The 15385-nt window shown below is 38.4% G+C and overlaps 1 protein-coding gene across 10 annotated transcripts in view; it reads right to left on the reverse strand.

Moving 5' to 3' along the window:
* Positions 1-15385, reverse strand: part of LOC107995213 (protein rhomboid-like) — a 162118-nt gene that overhangs the window by 49491 nt on the left and 97242 nt on the right. For 5 of the 10 annotated variants that reach the window (XM_062072321.1, XM_062072322.1, XM_062072320.1 and 2 more), the window contains one exon: positions 730-782. The exons of the other annotated variants lie outside the window; for them this stretch is intronic. The gene's annotated coding sequence lies outside the window, so the exon portion shown is untranslated. The remainder of the gene's footprint in view (positions 1-729; positions 783-15385) is intronic. 10 annotated transcript variants of the gene reach the window in all.

A 15385-nucleotide genomic window follows, 5' to 3' on the forward strand; every position in this document is an offset into this window, starting at 1 on the left:
TAGATAATTTCGTTTATTTTCCTTTTTTTATTTTTTATTTTTTTTTAATGTTTCTCACATTTAATCGCGAAACCCATAGCTTTTATATTATAATCTTCTGAGACAAAATGATTTAAACCAGTTGAATTTATGACTCTCGATTAACTCAAACTGAACTGTTAAATTAAATACAAATACAAATACAAAATCTTCCTTTAACCACCAAAAACAATTTATCCTACTTTCCACTACTTTTCGACCCTCAAAAATTCTCGTTCCAACAAGCCAAGAATCCAAGTTTCCCTCCCTTAAAAACCCCCTGTGCTCAATCAAAGAAACGACAAAGTCCCCCAAACCAGGTCCGCGAGTTTGCAGGCGGAACAAGAACGCGGAGAGGAACGCAGTGACAAGGAAGATCAGGGGAAAGGGGGCGGCATCGCGCTCGAGCAGGTTCTCGAGAAAGTCCGTGGCAAGCGCGAACTTGGAAATTAACAGAGGGAAGTCGGTCGAAAGGGACGGGTCGAACGGAAAGTGGAGTAAATTAATAAGTTTTGGATCGCGGCCAAAGGATGAAACGCCAGAGGTGTCGCGCCGTGGATCGAGAAGCTTTTCTTTACTCGACGAGGAGAACTACCAGGGTCCCTTTATCGACCCTGTTCGCAAAACGATGATAAACATGGCTGGAAGTAACTAGAATTTCGACGAATGAGTGCCAATGATCTTGAGTCCTCGTTTTGAGATTCGTTTTACCTGAACGCCTTCAATGTTGTCCAAAATATTACAACCAAAAATGATCCTCTCACCTGCAATCAAACGAAATCAATCTTTAACAATATTCAATTAATTTTTAAAAAATATTTCTCTGCGTCAAATTCTTTGATAAAAATCAATTATATATAGATAACTGTAATTACTAATTAATGATTTTCAGATGTTTCCATTAAAAAACATAGTCGAAAAACAATTACGTTTCAATTGGCAATGGAAATTCTACCTAAAAACTCGAGTTAATGACACGTTCGCGAATTCGATAATGAATCACATCCACCTCCCTTTGTGTAAATGGATAGACGAAGGGGTTTCGCGTGACCGTCCTTCCTAATTCACCGACTAACACACAGCCACGGGACATTTCTGTTCATCATCAGAGAGGGAGAGAGAGAGAGAGGGAGAGGGTTTCCCGTGGAACTTGGGGAAAGTAACAAGCGTGTTGTTCAGAACTATTCCACCCCTTCGCGTAGAATTTACACTTCCACTGTTACGGCAGGGGGGCAAAAGACATTCCCTGGAACAATGTTCCCCGAAATGTCCCTGTTCATCACCGGCTTCATCGATCTTCTTCCTGAGGGAGCGAGACACAGCTGAAGATAACAAGTGTATCAGAATCCCGAATTTCTCTTACACGGAATTCCATCCCCTTGATATACCCCACCATTCCTTGGGTAATCTTGGATCGAGAGGAGAAAGAGCTTACTTCACTTGAGGATACATTCTATATTTTTTCTTGTTGGAGATATTTCAAGTTACTTTAAATTTGGAAATTTAAATATCATTGATCTTTATCTGATGGACAATGCAATTCTGTTTTTCTCTCTACTTTCCTCTATTCTTGCCTCTTAAAAAATATATTTATACAATAAATCAATACAATCGCTTTCCAAAAAATTATTTTCGATTTAATTTTACCGATTCTCATATCGCTAATTAAATTTCACATCGTCGCAATTTGTTCGAAAATTTTCGAAAATTTTCCTATCTTTATATATACTTTTTTTTTTTTTTTAATTAACTGCGATATCCCACTCATTTTCCTCGATGTTTAACTTTCATACACGATTAATTTCCCGAACTTGAAATATTTGGATCGATAATATTTATACAACCGAAAGTTTCGATAAAGCAGAATTAAAATTATTGCAATTATATATATATATATATAAAATATGAAAGTTTTATACGAAACAGAATATTGTCTTTCGGAAGAATAACGTTCGAATACGTTTTCTTTTCTTTCGTTTATCTTTCGAAGCTCCGAAAGAAATACCAAGTATATCTTTGTAGTAGCGCTGGGGCAACGTACGCCTCCACCATTACACCGTTTTTCCATTGCCACCAGAAATATCTCGTTAAACAACCATGTTATCTAAGAGTTAACGGCTCCGTCTCGGCAAAAGAAAATGTCTTAAGGTGTGCCTTAAGTAAGGAGCATCGTCCGGAAAGCGCCTCTTCCATGGAATTTACACGTTTTTAGGGTAGTCCTTGCTCCAGGACCACGTATATTTTTCAAGACCACGTTTATGACCCTCGTTGTTCATAAAATATGAGAATCCCAGTATGGAGTGTGCAATTTTTGTATTACGATATTTAGAAGATTGTTGAATTTAAAAAGCTTGTTTTTTTTTTAATAATTTTTGATAGATTTTGCTTACGACAAAGAAATTAAGTTTACATTTAAGCATTCAGTGTTTTATTAATTTTTGTTTAAATCACGAGTCGAAATACCCAAGTTTCTTTCCATCATTTTCAATATTCCGAAATTCGATGTATTAAAAAATATTATTAAGATCGTCAAACTTTTAAAAATCTTCAATTCCCAAGATTTCCACGATTACATCCCATCTGGCCATTTTTAAAATTTGAGAATTTCAATCGAACCACAGACACTCGATTCTTAGAATGCCTTCTGAAAACCTATTCCTATTCAATTTTTCCAACTTTTTCCCCCAAAACACTTCGATCATCAAAAATTTAAACGCGCGTCCCGAAAAAAGCGCCGTGCCTTCGCCAGAAGCGAAACTCAACGAAATTGAGCCCGCCGCGTGGAGAAAACCGCGCCGTGGTGAAAAAGGCTCGAAAATCCAAGCTAAACCGCACAAAAGTTCCCTCTCGAATCGGCCAATTCCAAAAACCACCCCTTTCAAACCGCCATTTCACAACCATCCCCTCCCCCTTCCCTCCCCGTAGTCATCGTCCAATTTCACCCACGAAAGTTTCGAAAGGCAAGCTGCGAAAAATCGTCAGTCGGAAATAAAGGAGGAGGAAGAGTGGATAAATCGCAGGAATCCGGAAGGATAGAAAATGGTGGAAGAGGAAGAAGGTTCGAAGGAAAAAGCCGAGAATATTTCTATCCCCACAATTGCAACAATTCCGCAAACGTAGAGCAAGAATCGAATTAGCACGTAACAAGTCGAAGTCTCTCTTTCGATTTGTTCGAATTTAACATTTTTTTCGAGAGATGTCGGTCGACGATTCATCGATTACTCGAGATATTATATGCTAAGATATCGAGAGGCTGGCGCGCAAATGGCCCGGCCCCGTTTCGATCGAGCTTCTCACCTCGGCTGCTATAATCGTGTTAATTAATTGGCCTCCGGCTCACCTTGCAGGCTGCGGTCCGCGAGGCTGCGTTGCGGTCTGGCCGTCGGTTGCCAAGCTTGTCGTCTCTCGGAGGGGCGCGATTGTTGCCCTCCTCCCAAACCGCCGCCGATCATCCGTTGCTCTCGCGTGAAAGAGGAATTACCGTGTCATTGTGCCCCGATCGAGGCCCTAATTTTCCCGCCAACAGGAACAGTTCCGACAGAATTCGAACGGGATTATTATCGAACACCCGATTAACGATAATCCGTTTCCATCGAAGAGCTCGTTTTACTTGGTTTTTTGTTGCTTCCATTAACTTCGTATATAATTTTTCAAATTCATTCTTTTTTCGCTAAAATGTGATATTAATTTTATCTTCGGTTTCTCTGATTTCTCCGAGTTGCGTTTAAAAGAACATAATAAAAAGCTTCCTATTCCAGGATTTCCTCGGAATTTTATTCAATGTAATAACTTGCTCAATAGTCGAAAACCGCAAGAATTTTCTTTCCAACCTGATACATTAGATGTCATTTCACTATCTTCGAATATCTTTAAATTCATCCTCTCTCTAAGAATTCCATCCATTCCCATCGAAATGATCAAACAACGAAATAAGAACAAAAGCGACGAGGTAGAAGGAGAAAGAAAGGAACGACTATGGTCGTCAAGCGGTTTAATTATCCCGAACGGTGGTGGTAAGCGCGCTTCATTAAAAGCACGGCATTTAATTTACCCCGCTACCTGCTCGCCGCAACCGAAACGGCCAATTAAGATTCCTAATTTCGGTGTTATCGGGCCGGTCGTCCGTTGGATAGGATCGATCCAACAGGCGACACCTCGAGAGTCGTGGATACGTTTCGACAACGAGGGAGAGGAGAGGCCGATAATACTCGGTGATCGCAACGAAATACCCCGACCAACTAATTGTTAGTCGATTATTCCCTTCCACTCCGCTCGAATTACCGATTTTCGAGTCGCATCGAGCCGTGGCCTTTGAGGGCCAAGCTTTCGATCGATACTTTATTGACAAACTGAGCAAGGAGTGCCCCTCCCCGACCCTTCGTTTGGAACAAGTTCAATTTGTCGAGCAGCGTGGTGGACAGCGAAGATAAACGAAAAGTAGGGATGAATGTTTAATAAAAGGATAGAAGGAAAGAATCTTATAAATATTTTTTACGGCGAAATCAAAAAATTGGTGGGTTTACAAAACCTCAAAGACAACATACGAGGATACATCGAGTGTTCCCTTAGCGGCGTCCTCGCTCGGGAGTTTCAACTTCTGAAAGCCTCCTCCCCCTCTTAAGAGTTAAAAATAAACGCGATGGTCGGACGTATCCTCGAAACTTTTTATCGAATCGAAGGAGGGAATGGGTTCGATTGAAAAGGCAGCGGATAACGAGGGTACTTTTCTTTAATGGACGAGTTACCGAAATGATCGTCGATCATTTTGATTCTCGAGAGATGATGATTCTTTCGACAACATTTCGATTATTAATTCTCCTAACTCGTGATACAATTATTTTCCATAAAGACACGATCGAAAAATAAATTTCATTCATAGGAATTCTAAACTTGGCGAGATCCATCTAATGTAATACTTCTTCGTCTTACAAAATATTTGAACTTTTAAATAATCCTCTTACGGGAAGCCCTATGTATATACACACTCGTACATACATCTTGCAAATATCTAGAATCAAATCTAATTTATTTCTCCCAACAAGAAATGAGAACGCAAAGAAGATGATAATAAAAAAAATCTTCCTTTCCTTTGAGTTTGAAAATGTCGGATATAATATTTCATCCGCTCCTCGACTTTCGAGTAAAATTAGAAAGCCCCGTGTATTCTCTGCAAACATCTACATATAATCGTGTCCAATTTATTACTAAAAACTTCCTTCCTCTCCCTCGAACGCAACGATTAATCCCAGACGAAAGAAATTTCGTAAAAAAAGAACCTTTCAATTATTGTACGCGAGATGTGATGTTAATTGAAAATTAACAATCGAGAGAAGACGTGAATTAGGATCGATCGAAACTTTTCCCAATGTCGAATCGATGAATTAATACGAGATGGACGCGTTGCCGTTTTTGTCACTTTGTTTGCCGCGTGATAACGGTGTCGAGTGTCCGTCGCCAGCGTCCGATTCCACGCCACGATATATACCAGGTATTGATTTAACAGGGACTGCGGACGCTTTGAACTACGACACCTGGTATCCCGCGCGAAACTGGAATCGGATCCGACTCTTCTCGTTGTTCTTTCCATCCTCGATCAAACGATTGACGCGTTACGATCGGCGCACGATTTTAAACGAGCTATTCCAATTAATATATATCCGCATCACGATTCAACTACGAGTTTTCGAGACACTCGCGTTGTATTTCGTTAGCCGTATTAAATTATGGAGAATAGTAAAATGTAAATAATAACTAGTTCGAGCGTTATGTTGTAAATAATAATACACGTATAATACGTATATATAAATCACCTAATTTTTATAACAGCCGAAACTATCGTTAATGGAGTTTGAAAGTAGTTTGTAAAAAATAATTCTCTTTCCAACTTTTCCCCATATTATTCCCAATGAAACTATGAAACGTGGAACAATATTTTCAAATTTCATCCAACGACAGATTCACGATCTCCTTTATCAGGATCGACTTTGTAGATAAGATTCGCGAGATACGATCGAGAATCGACGATTAACGTGGAGAAATTTCCGCTCGCGGCTCATTTGCCCCCTTTGTGAGTTTTAACTAAGGAAAGGGGGGAAAGTTTGATTTCCCGATTTAAATTCCTTTCCACTCCATTTTTACTTCCAATGAGAGATAGCAAACGAATAGGTGGGAGGGGAGAATTGTTTCGTTTTATATAATCTATGAATCGATGAAAAAAAGTTAATATAAAAATAATTAACCCCGCTTATATATACCAAAGCAAATTTTCTAGAGAAAAGCCTCATCCTTGCTCGAGGAAGAAGCGACAATTATTTGAATCAATTAATTCGCCTCCCTTCCACTCCTTCTCCAATCGCTAATGAAATTGATAAGTATGGCTCCTTCGATCCCTCTCTTTTTTTCTTTCCTTTTTCCATTCTCTCGCGTCGATAAATAGGATAGAACGCGACCAGTGTTCGATATGGAAAAGCCATACTATTCCATATCTCTCGCCACGATGTAAAATGGGCGAAAACGCGTAATGGGATGCTGATAGAGGGAGGGGGAGGGGAGGATCGATTTTTCCCAACCGGAAACCGTCGCTCGGGTTTTTCTTTGACCCGAGGTGGAGAGTATACGTGGACGGAATTTTTTCGGAAGGGTGTTTCTCGAAATGGACCAGCGCTTTTTTTTTTATTTTGCGTTGTTTAATGGATTTCGAGATGGAATGGGAACAGAGAATGATAAGGTGGGGTAATTATCGAAAAGGGAGGATGTTTGTCGATTGGTTTTAAATTGAATAAGGGTGCGATTTATCACGAAAAGGGGAGAAATGTTATTAGGATTATTCAATCGAATTTGCTCGTTTGTTTCGATCGAACAGACGTCGAATAAATTTTTCGAGATTCAGATTTAAATTTTGAGATTGAAAAATGGTATTCGTGCGTGTGTTATAGATGATATGGGTAATAATTTTGTAGAAATTTTGATTATGATACGTAATATTAACGATTGAAAATTGTTGGATAGAATTTGCTGATGAAATTGATAATGATCAAAGTGGAACTATCGATGATTGATAAAAATAATTGCTGAAAATTGGGAATAATAATTGAGATGCGAGAGAAATTATTGATATCCGTGTGCGTTGATTGTTTGATTTAAAAAAAAAGAGGAAAATTAAAAGAATATTCGAGTAGAATTTACACAATAATTAAAATGACAACAGTGGAATTAATGTGATCAAATATTGACAGAATTAGATTATCGATATAATCCTTAAAAATGAATAATAAATCGCCAACGATTGTGAAGCTGTAGTAAATTGTGCAAATTATTGGAATGGTTATGTACATGACATTCATCCAAATTCTACATAGAATTTCATTTTATTGCATCGAAAACATGAACAATGAATTTACTTTCATCAGTTTCAAAATCGCAAATTAATTCCAGCTGGAAACATTCGAATTAACATTTGGAAATTTCATTCACAGAATTCAAGTCAATTTTGTTGAAAAATTTCTTCTTCCTATCAAATTATCTATCGAAAATTGCTGCTGCTTTTGATAACATTGATATTAATTTTTTTAAAAATACTTTTTCAATAATTGCAAAAACAACGAACTTTTGGAACCTCTCAATTCTCATTATTCTCGAAAATTCAAATTTAAATGATATCTCTAAAATCAGTTTATTACTATTACTATCTCAGGCGCAAGAATCACTTTGAAATCGAGGAAAATATCAATGGAATATTTCTAAAAAATTACTTTTACCACCCGATAGAATAAAAATCCAAGAAAAATTGATCTTTTTCGATTCGAACGAAAACGAGAAAATTATTAAAAAAAAATATCTTCTCAACAAACAAAAAAGATCGTATTCCAGCCACGATCGCCTGGTAAATTCTCCAGGAGGGGGAGGGGGATGGCCGCCCTTTATCCCGGGCGACAGCTTGACAAACACTGATTACGGAGAACCGAGGAAGCGTCGAGATAAAACATCGCCGATTTCCTTTATCAGCCTAAATTGCCCTCGTTATCGAAAAACTATTTCGCCGCGGCTTGTTTCAACCCCCATCGCGGGGTTCCTTATAAAAGAAATATATGAATTTTCAAATTCGTGTCCGCCAATTCAATTTCGAAAAAAAATAAAGAAAAACTTTTTTTTTCACGGATGAACAAACGAGAAAATTTTATTTCAATCGAGAATTCATCGGATTTCGACGGAGCATTAAATTTCGATATCGAAATTTCTGTCGAAACGCTCCTTTAACGGTGTTTAGCGAACGGTATCGTTAACGATGCGTGTTGCGGAAAATTTTTAATTGAGGTTTTCCACTCGTTCAGCAGCGAGATTGAAATTTTTATTTTTTCTCGATTAAATTCAATAAACGTCTAACCCTTATTTTAAACTAATAATAATTCCAACGTGAAAGAAACAAAAAATATATCTCAATTTCAACTCTTCCCGAACTGAAACAAAACCCTTAATTGCGCAGAGAAATAAAAGAATAAATTGATTGAAAGCAAACACGATGTGCCAACAGCTTCTATCATTCCAAATTAGATCATCGACTCCATCCCTCCAAAAAAAAAACATTTCAAATCTCCACCACTTTGTTTCTTATCCTTCGATCCCTTCGAAAAATTCTTTTATCTCGCAGCATAATGGCGTCATAAAATTCGTACTTTTTTGCAAGAGCAAAAAAAAGGGAGGGAGAAAACACTTGTTTCCATTAAACGATTTGCCACCGATTTGCCTGGAGAAACGGAAACGCGGCTCGTTAACGCGGAGAGAGGGGCTCCCAGCCTGAAATCGGACGTTTAATTTGATTAATCGTCTCGAGGGTCTCGAGGTAAGCAGCCCAGGGCAACGCGCCACGCCCGCCAAGAATATTCTTCCGGGGGTGAACCGAGGGTGTTTAATTAAATTAACGTTACCAAGCAGCTCGTAATTACACTCTTGAAAGGCTAATCGGCGTTCAATTAGAGGAATTCTTGCTGGACTTGAAAATGCGAATGTGTTGTTGGAGATACGATTCTTTGTTATTTTTACAAAGATGAATCTTCGAGGATATGTAAAAAAAAAAAATAAGTTTTCTTATTCTTTGATCCAAATCTAAATAGAAACGTTTAATATGCTTTTCATGCTTTACAAAATTCAGAATTTAAAGATGCTATATATAACTTTTCGTATCGAATTGTTCCATTTAAAAAATCGAATTTTCGATATACCTTTTACTCGTCCACATACAAAAGAGAAATCTAATCAACATATAAATTTCAAAGCAAAATTCCAACGATCGATTTCTCATTCGAACGATATAATTAGCGCGAAGCGAGATAATGTTATCGGTCGAAACTTGCTGAAATAAAAAAAATAATAATTTCATTTTCGCCTGCTTGGATTAACTTTTTCCAATCTATTTATCTTAGGATCTATCCGTGCAATTACGCTCGAGATCACGAAAACTTTTATCCCACAGAATGGAGTTGGAGAATCCGTGAAAAAGATTTCACGGATGCAAAGTTTCTGGCGATAAAACACCGCGAGAGAAAATAAGCTTTGGGAAAGAAGGGGGTGGAAAATGGCAACGGTTCAATTTCAAGAGAAAACGATCGTCGTTAATAAACTTTTTTTACCACCGTCTCATCGACGTTTACTCTCTTCTCTTCTTCCTACGCGAACAATCTTTCCTATCACAATTCTTTTCTTTATAAGTATATGTCAATTTCTTTCGATTAAAAATTAAATTCCGAGTATTGACAAGTAGAATACTAGAGGACATATAATTTCGAATTGGATCGAAATATTTTCTCTCTTCGTTCAAACGATTCCAACGAGGTAATTTCATTAATTTTTATCAATATCAAACAAGACGTTCGTCGTTGATCGATGGTTTTTAAATGGAGAAAATGGACGAAAAAGTAGGAGAAGAAAGAATTTGTCTCGAATGGAAGAGTGCAAAGGGAAGCGCGGCTAATTATTATTTGAACTTCATCAACACCGCCATACTTTCGAAAGAAGTTAATTGCCACCCTTTCGACGGCCAAAGAAAGGACAAATGATGGAAAGAATCGTAATTATAGTCTTCACCAAATACACGTCGGAATTTCTGACTTTTAAACAATTTTTTAAAAACGAAAGATAAAAAAGAAACCACCTGTAAAATTCCATTCCAAACCGTGCAAAAATGAATCGAGGGAGAAAGAATAAATCAAACTATTTATACTGAAACCATCCACAGATACTTGTCAACAATTAAAACTTGACGTTGATCATCTGTGTCCAAATAAGATCCGTGTTTCTTCTTCCTCTTCTCAATTACATTATAGATAGGGACGAAGAAACACCATCCATCCAAAAATAATAAAGGATGGTTGAAATCGTGTATGCGAACTCGTACAAAATCCGTGACGGGATTGGGAAGAGTGGAAAAATGATAACAGAGTCGAGAGACACGATAGAGGGGGGCGGTCAAAGAGGAAACCGTGCGGAGAATATTCGCAGCTACTATCGGCATCCAATAAAAGTGGAGGGGGGGAGCAGCTGGAATTGTTCCAATGGTTTATATTTATAGATTGAAATCCTTCTTTCCTTATCTCTCCCTTTTTCACTGCTTGTGTCTTGTCCGATTGTGCACGATAAGGTTCAAAAGTTTCATTGCACGGCTTTTGACTCTTTCTCGCGAGAGAAAAATTTTCAGAGAATATTCCACGCTCGAACCTTCTCCGTTACGTGCTCGACGATAACTGATCGGTGTTATTGCTCGCCGATGAATTCTCGTGATCTTTAAATGGTTGTAATACACGTAAATATTACGAGTACGAGCACGATTTAGTTTTAGTTTCTGTATTTATGTAAGATATTATGGAATATTGGGACAGATCAACGAGGTATGATATATATGTAAATATTGACATCGTTCCTCTTCCTCGTAGAAGAATCGTACAGAGAAAGAATGATAATTTACAATAGAAAATAGAGATTATATTTTTAATACTTTTTAAATCTCGAAAAATTTTCATAAAAAAAATTTCATCTTCCCTCCTTCGTTTTATATCGTATATTTACACGCTTCTTGACTTGTTGACTCAACTCCTGTTTTGTTATTGACGTTCGGTCGTTACTCGAAAAATGTTTTCGCTACAGGATAAAAATAACATTTCCCTTTTCATCAAATCTTCCCCTGGTATTTATTACCAGACTTTCCAAACTTGCTCGATCCTCGGTTACAAATAGATAATATTCGAAAATATCGGCAAATTTTCCTCTAAGGATAAGCATATAAATAATATCGCAAAAATAAATTCCAACCCTACTCGTTAAATTAAATTCTTATTTGAAAGCTTGCTCTCTTTCTCTCTTCTCGCGAAATAGGGTTTTCGTTTCGTTTTATATTAATTCCAACGATGACGATCGAGGGCGAGCAAAGCTTTTCAGCTTTGTATTTCCTTTTATTCGATATCCTATTTCTATCCTCCTTCTCTTCCCTCGTCCTTTTATCGGTTATCGTCGATACCGTCTCCTCACTTGGGCCAAATGACGGACCCTTGATTCACCCTATTATTCGTCCTCGAGGGCCCTCGAAATTCACGAAATATCGAGGAGAAAGAGGGGGGCGGGGAGTGGCCGAGAGACTTTTTCGAGTGGCGAACGTTAAATTCATATCGGAGAGCCGAAGGAAGAAGATTTCCCCTCTTGTTTTCATTTATTTGAAGGGAGGAAATTCTTAGAGGAGGCTTGATTTTTTTAATATACCGAGTCGTTGATATTAAACAAAGGATTGTCAATTTTTCTAATCGAAAACTTTTATTAAATTATTAATAAAACTGATTAAACCTTCTCTGCAAAAAGAAATATATCCCCAATTATCGAACCAAAGAACAAAAAAATTTAGACATATAATTTATAACTATATTCTGAGAAGAAAAAAGATGTTACAAAAAAATCTTTCTAAAATTTCCACACACACACACATATATATACATCGAGGGAAAATTCTTCCTCCACATATTCGACAATTCTGCCAACAACCCCTCCCCGGAATCGTTGGCGATTCACATTCAAAATCCCCCCACATTCTAACAACATCTTTTCCACGTAGCAACGTCTTGAAACGTCCCTCCGACTCAACCCCTCCTCTCCTTTTATACCCTCTTTTCACCCCGTCAACGTTTCACCGGTCTCCACCGCTCATTTCACCACCCATCCCCTCCTCCGTTTTTGTGCGCGCACATACACACGGTCGGCACACCCACATGTATCTATCCGGCCAATGGATGATGGAAGGGGGGCACGAGCGTGTCGCGCCATCCATTCCGTTTGATCTCGCGACCGTGATATTTTTCCAGATTCCACCCTCTTCTATCCCACACCCTTCATCATCCATCCCGATTGAAACAAAAAGGAAGGGAGGGGGAGGGCGTCGTATATGCGTGCGATACGGAAACCTCGAGAGATCGGAGAGGGATCGATGGAAATGATATATAAAATATCATTTTGAAAGGAAAATTACTAATCTTCATTATTTCATCTCCCAAAATATAAGTACTTATTATATCTCGGGAGAAAGAATAATTATATCGGATTACAATTGAATTTTCCATTGATCGAGAATTTTATCCTAATGAAAAAAAAGAAAAAGAAAAAAACAGCGTGCAAACTTCGGTGGATTAACTCCGAAATCTCCCTTCGTTAATTCGATTCCAGGGGGGAGAGCCTTCCAACAGATTCACCCCTTTGAATCGTGAAGGGAAGCACGAATTTCTCTCCGTATCACGGTAAATTAAGGGAGCGAAAGGGTGCACAAAAAAGGAATCGAATGATACAGGAGGGAGGGATGTACAATTTGCCATAATCGAGGAATAGGAGAGGGATGGAATGGACGTCTATCGAGAGGGAAAGAGAGGGGAGAGAAATGGACGGCCACGATAACCGCGATTCAACGAACGCTGCTCCCAGAATTTTTGTTGATATCGAATGAAGTTTGGTGGACGAGTGCCCAATGATAAATGCGATTACTAAATTTTATTGACTGTTCGGGGACGTTGCTCGTTCGAGATCCACAATTTTTATCGTTTCGACCGTTTCTCGTTTTCGTTTCGTCGCATGGAGGGGGAGGAGGGGAGGAGAGGACACGTTTTTCTTTGATGGAGAAACGGAATTCCATTTTGAGGAGAGATCGTGATGGAGGACGAAAGCGTTTTGGAAAGCAGAGATGGAAAGCCTCCTCCTCCTCCTCGTAGCGGGGCGCTATCTGAAATTCTATCTGGATTTAAGCTCTTGTAATTACATTTTTAACCCGTTAACCGGGTAATTTGTTAGGATTTTGGCGAGATTTTCGGGACACCGATTTGAAGATTAGCCGAGAGAATTCTATTTTAATTTTAATTTAAAAAATTGCATATCGAAATAATAATATGAATCGTAAAAAAACAAATAATCAAAACAAAACAATAGAAAAGAGATTGAAAAGTATTTACAAATTGCTTAAATATTCTGCATTTTTTTTATTACCATTAAATAAAATAAAATCTATCAAACTATGCAAACTTACTTACCACGAATAATACTTGAAGTATTTTTCTCCGTAAAATACAATCGCATATATTACTTACGCCTAATATAATCCCCACATAAATGCCTCTCTCTCTCTCTCCGTAATACGTCGCAACGTAAACAGCATCCGTGTCTAATAAAATCCTTCGGGCAATTAAGACCCGATTAATTAAATCGAAACTAAAACAAATAAGCTCGGCGCGGCTGTTTTAATTATCGGCGATAAATAAGATAGAAAAGTGGGCGGAGGAAGGGGGTACATACCTTTTATCGTGGCAATTTGTCGTCGAGACGAATATCGACGGATTAAAAGGAAGGAGGAGCTTTCGCGCCACGCCTCCTCTTTTTTTTCTTTCTTTCTTTTTTTATTTCGTTGCCAATTGAACGTTGCTTAAGAGTCGCGAGGGGACCCGAGCAATTGCCGCGAAACATATTGTTTCCCTCGTGAAAGGGGGAGAGATCACGATTATTTTTCCTCCCCGGAAGGGAGATTTAACGAACTGCGCCGCTTGGCTGGTGTTTTTCGCGATGGATGGTCGTTGATTGGGATCGTTGATGGGCGCGTCGATTATTTTGCTCTGAACGGTATTTAAATAATTAATTTTGCGTCCAAATTTACGAAACAATGTTAAATATTTACGATTTTCTAAAAGTTATAAAAGGCACAATTTTAATAATCCTCCTCGGTTTCCTTTCTTCCCCTTTTACACGCACGAAGAGAGGTAAACTCGATTAAAATTAATCGAATCCCAAGTTTTCGCAATATCAAATATGTACATCAACAATTTTTCTTCGACTTATTCCGCCTATTTCTCTTCTCCCTTATCGAAAAGCTTATATTCGTTTTCCTTTCATCGGACAGCCTCCCGTGTTTGTTTGCCGCTTAATGAACGCGAAATTGCCGTGCAAAACAAAAGCTCTTCCACCCCCTCTCTGTCCGGCATTCGTCATTTATTTATCCGTCGCTCATTGTTCGCCAGAAAAGAAGGAGAGAGACAGAGAGAGTGAGAATAAGAGAGCGAATAAAGTAAAAGTCAATCCTTTGGTTTATTGTTCCTACTCCCTTTACTCTTCAGCTTGTAATTATTACTGAAAAATAAATATCTTCTTTATCCCCGTTGAACGTAATTACTGCTATAAGATAAAAAAAACCGCCCTTCCATTGGCTCTGACTATATATATATATATATTTATATACGTCATTATCATTTCAATTTCTGTCTTCGTTAATTCTTTCTCCGCTTTTATTATCCAGTTTCGCAGGACCCTCCTGGGAATCCTTCTCTGCAATCTTTTCGGCATTGTTAATCTCCTTTGTTCTTCCTTTTTCTATCCTTTGTACAAATCCTGATATTTGCTTCTCTCGTCCTCAATTTAGAGCGAAATCTTTTTTCTTACTTACTATTTCTCTTACACATATATATTTATTATCCCTCTTCGTTTCCATTCTACACAATTTCGAAAAAAAAAGGGAAAAAGAAAATTTCCCCTTCAAAAATCCTGCTGCACATTTAATACACCGTTAATACACGGGAGACGGCAATAAATCATGCGAGAGCACCCTTGTCCAAATAAATTAACCCCACTCGCGTCTTAACACCCCTATCTATCACGCCGATCTGCACACCGATAACCGCTTCACAACGCGTCTGTATCCAGGATAAACCATCCATCCTCGGCGCGATATCCATTCACGGGGAGGAGCCCCGACATACGAGCCGATTGTTTCGACTTTCGCGGAAATTACACGGGTCGGGGAGCAACGATTCCGATCGGATGGAAGAGGGGAGAAATTGGGCCACAATTCGTGGAAACGTTGGAC

The sequence above is a fragment of the Apis cerana genome, linkage group LG3, assembly GCF_029169275.1.
Source record: "Apis cerana isolate GH-2021 linkage group LG3, AcerK_1.0, whole genome shotgun sequence".
NCBI lineage: Eukaryota > Metazoa > Arthropoda > Insecta > Hymenoptera > Apidae > Apis > Apis cerana.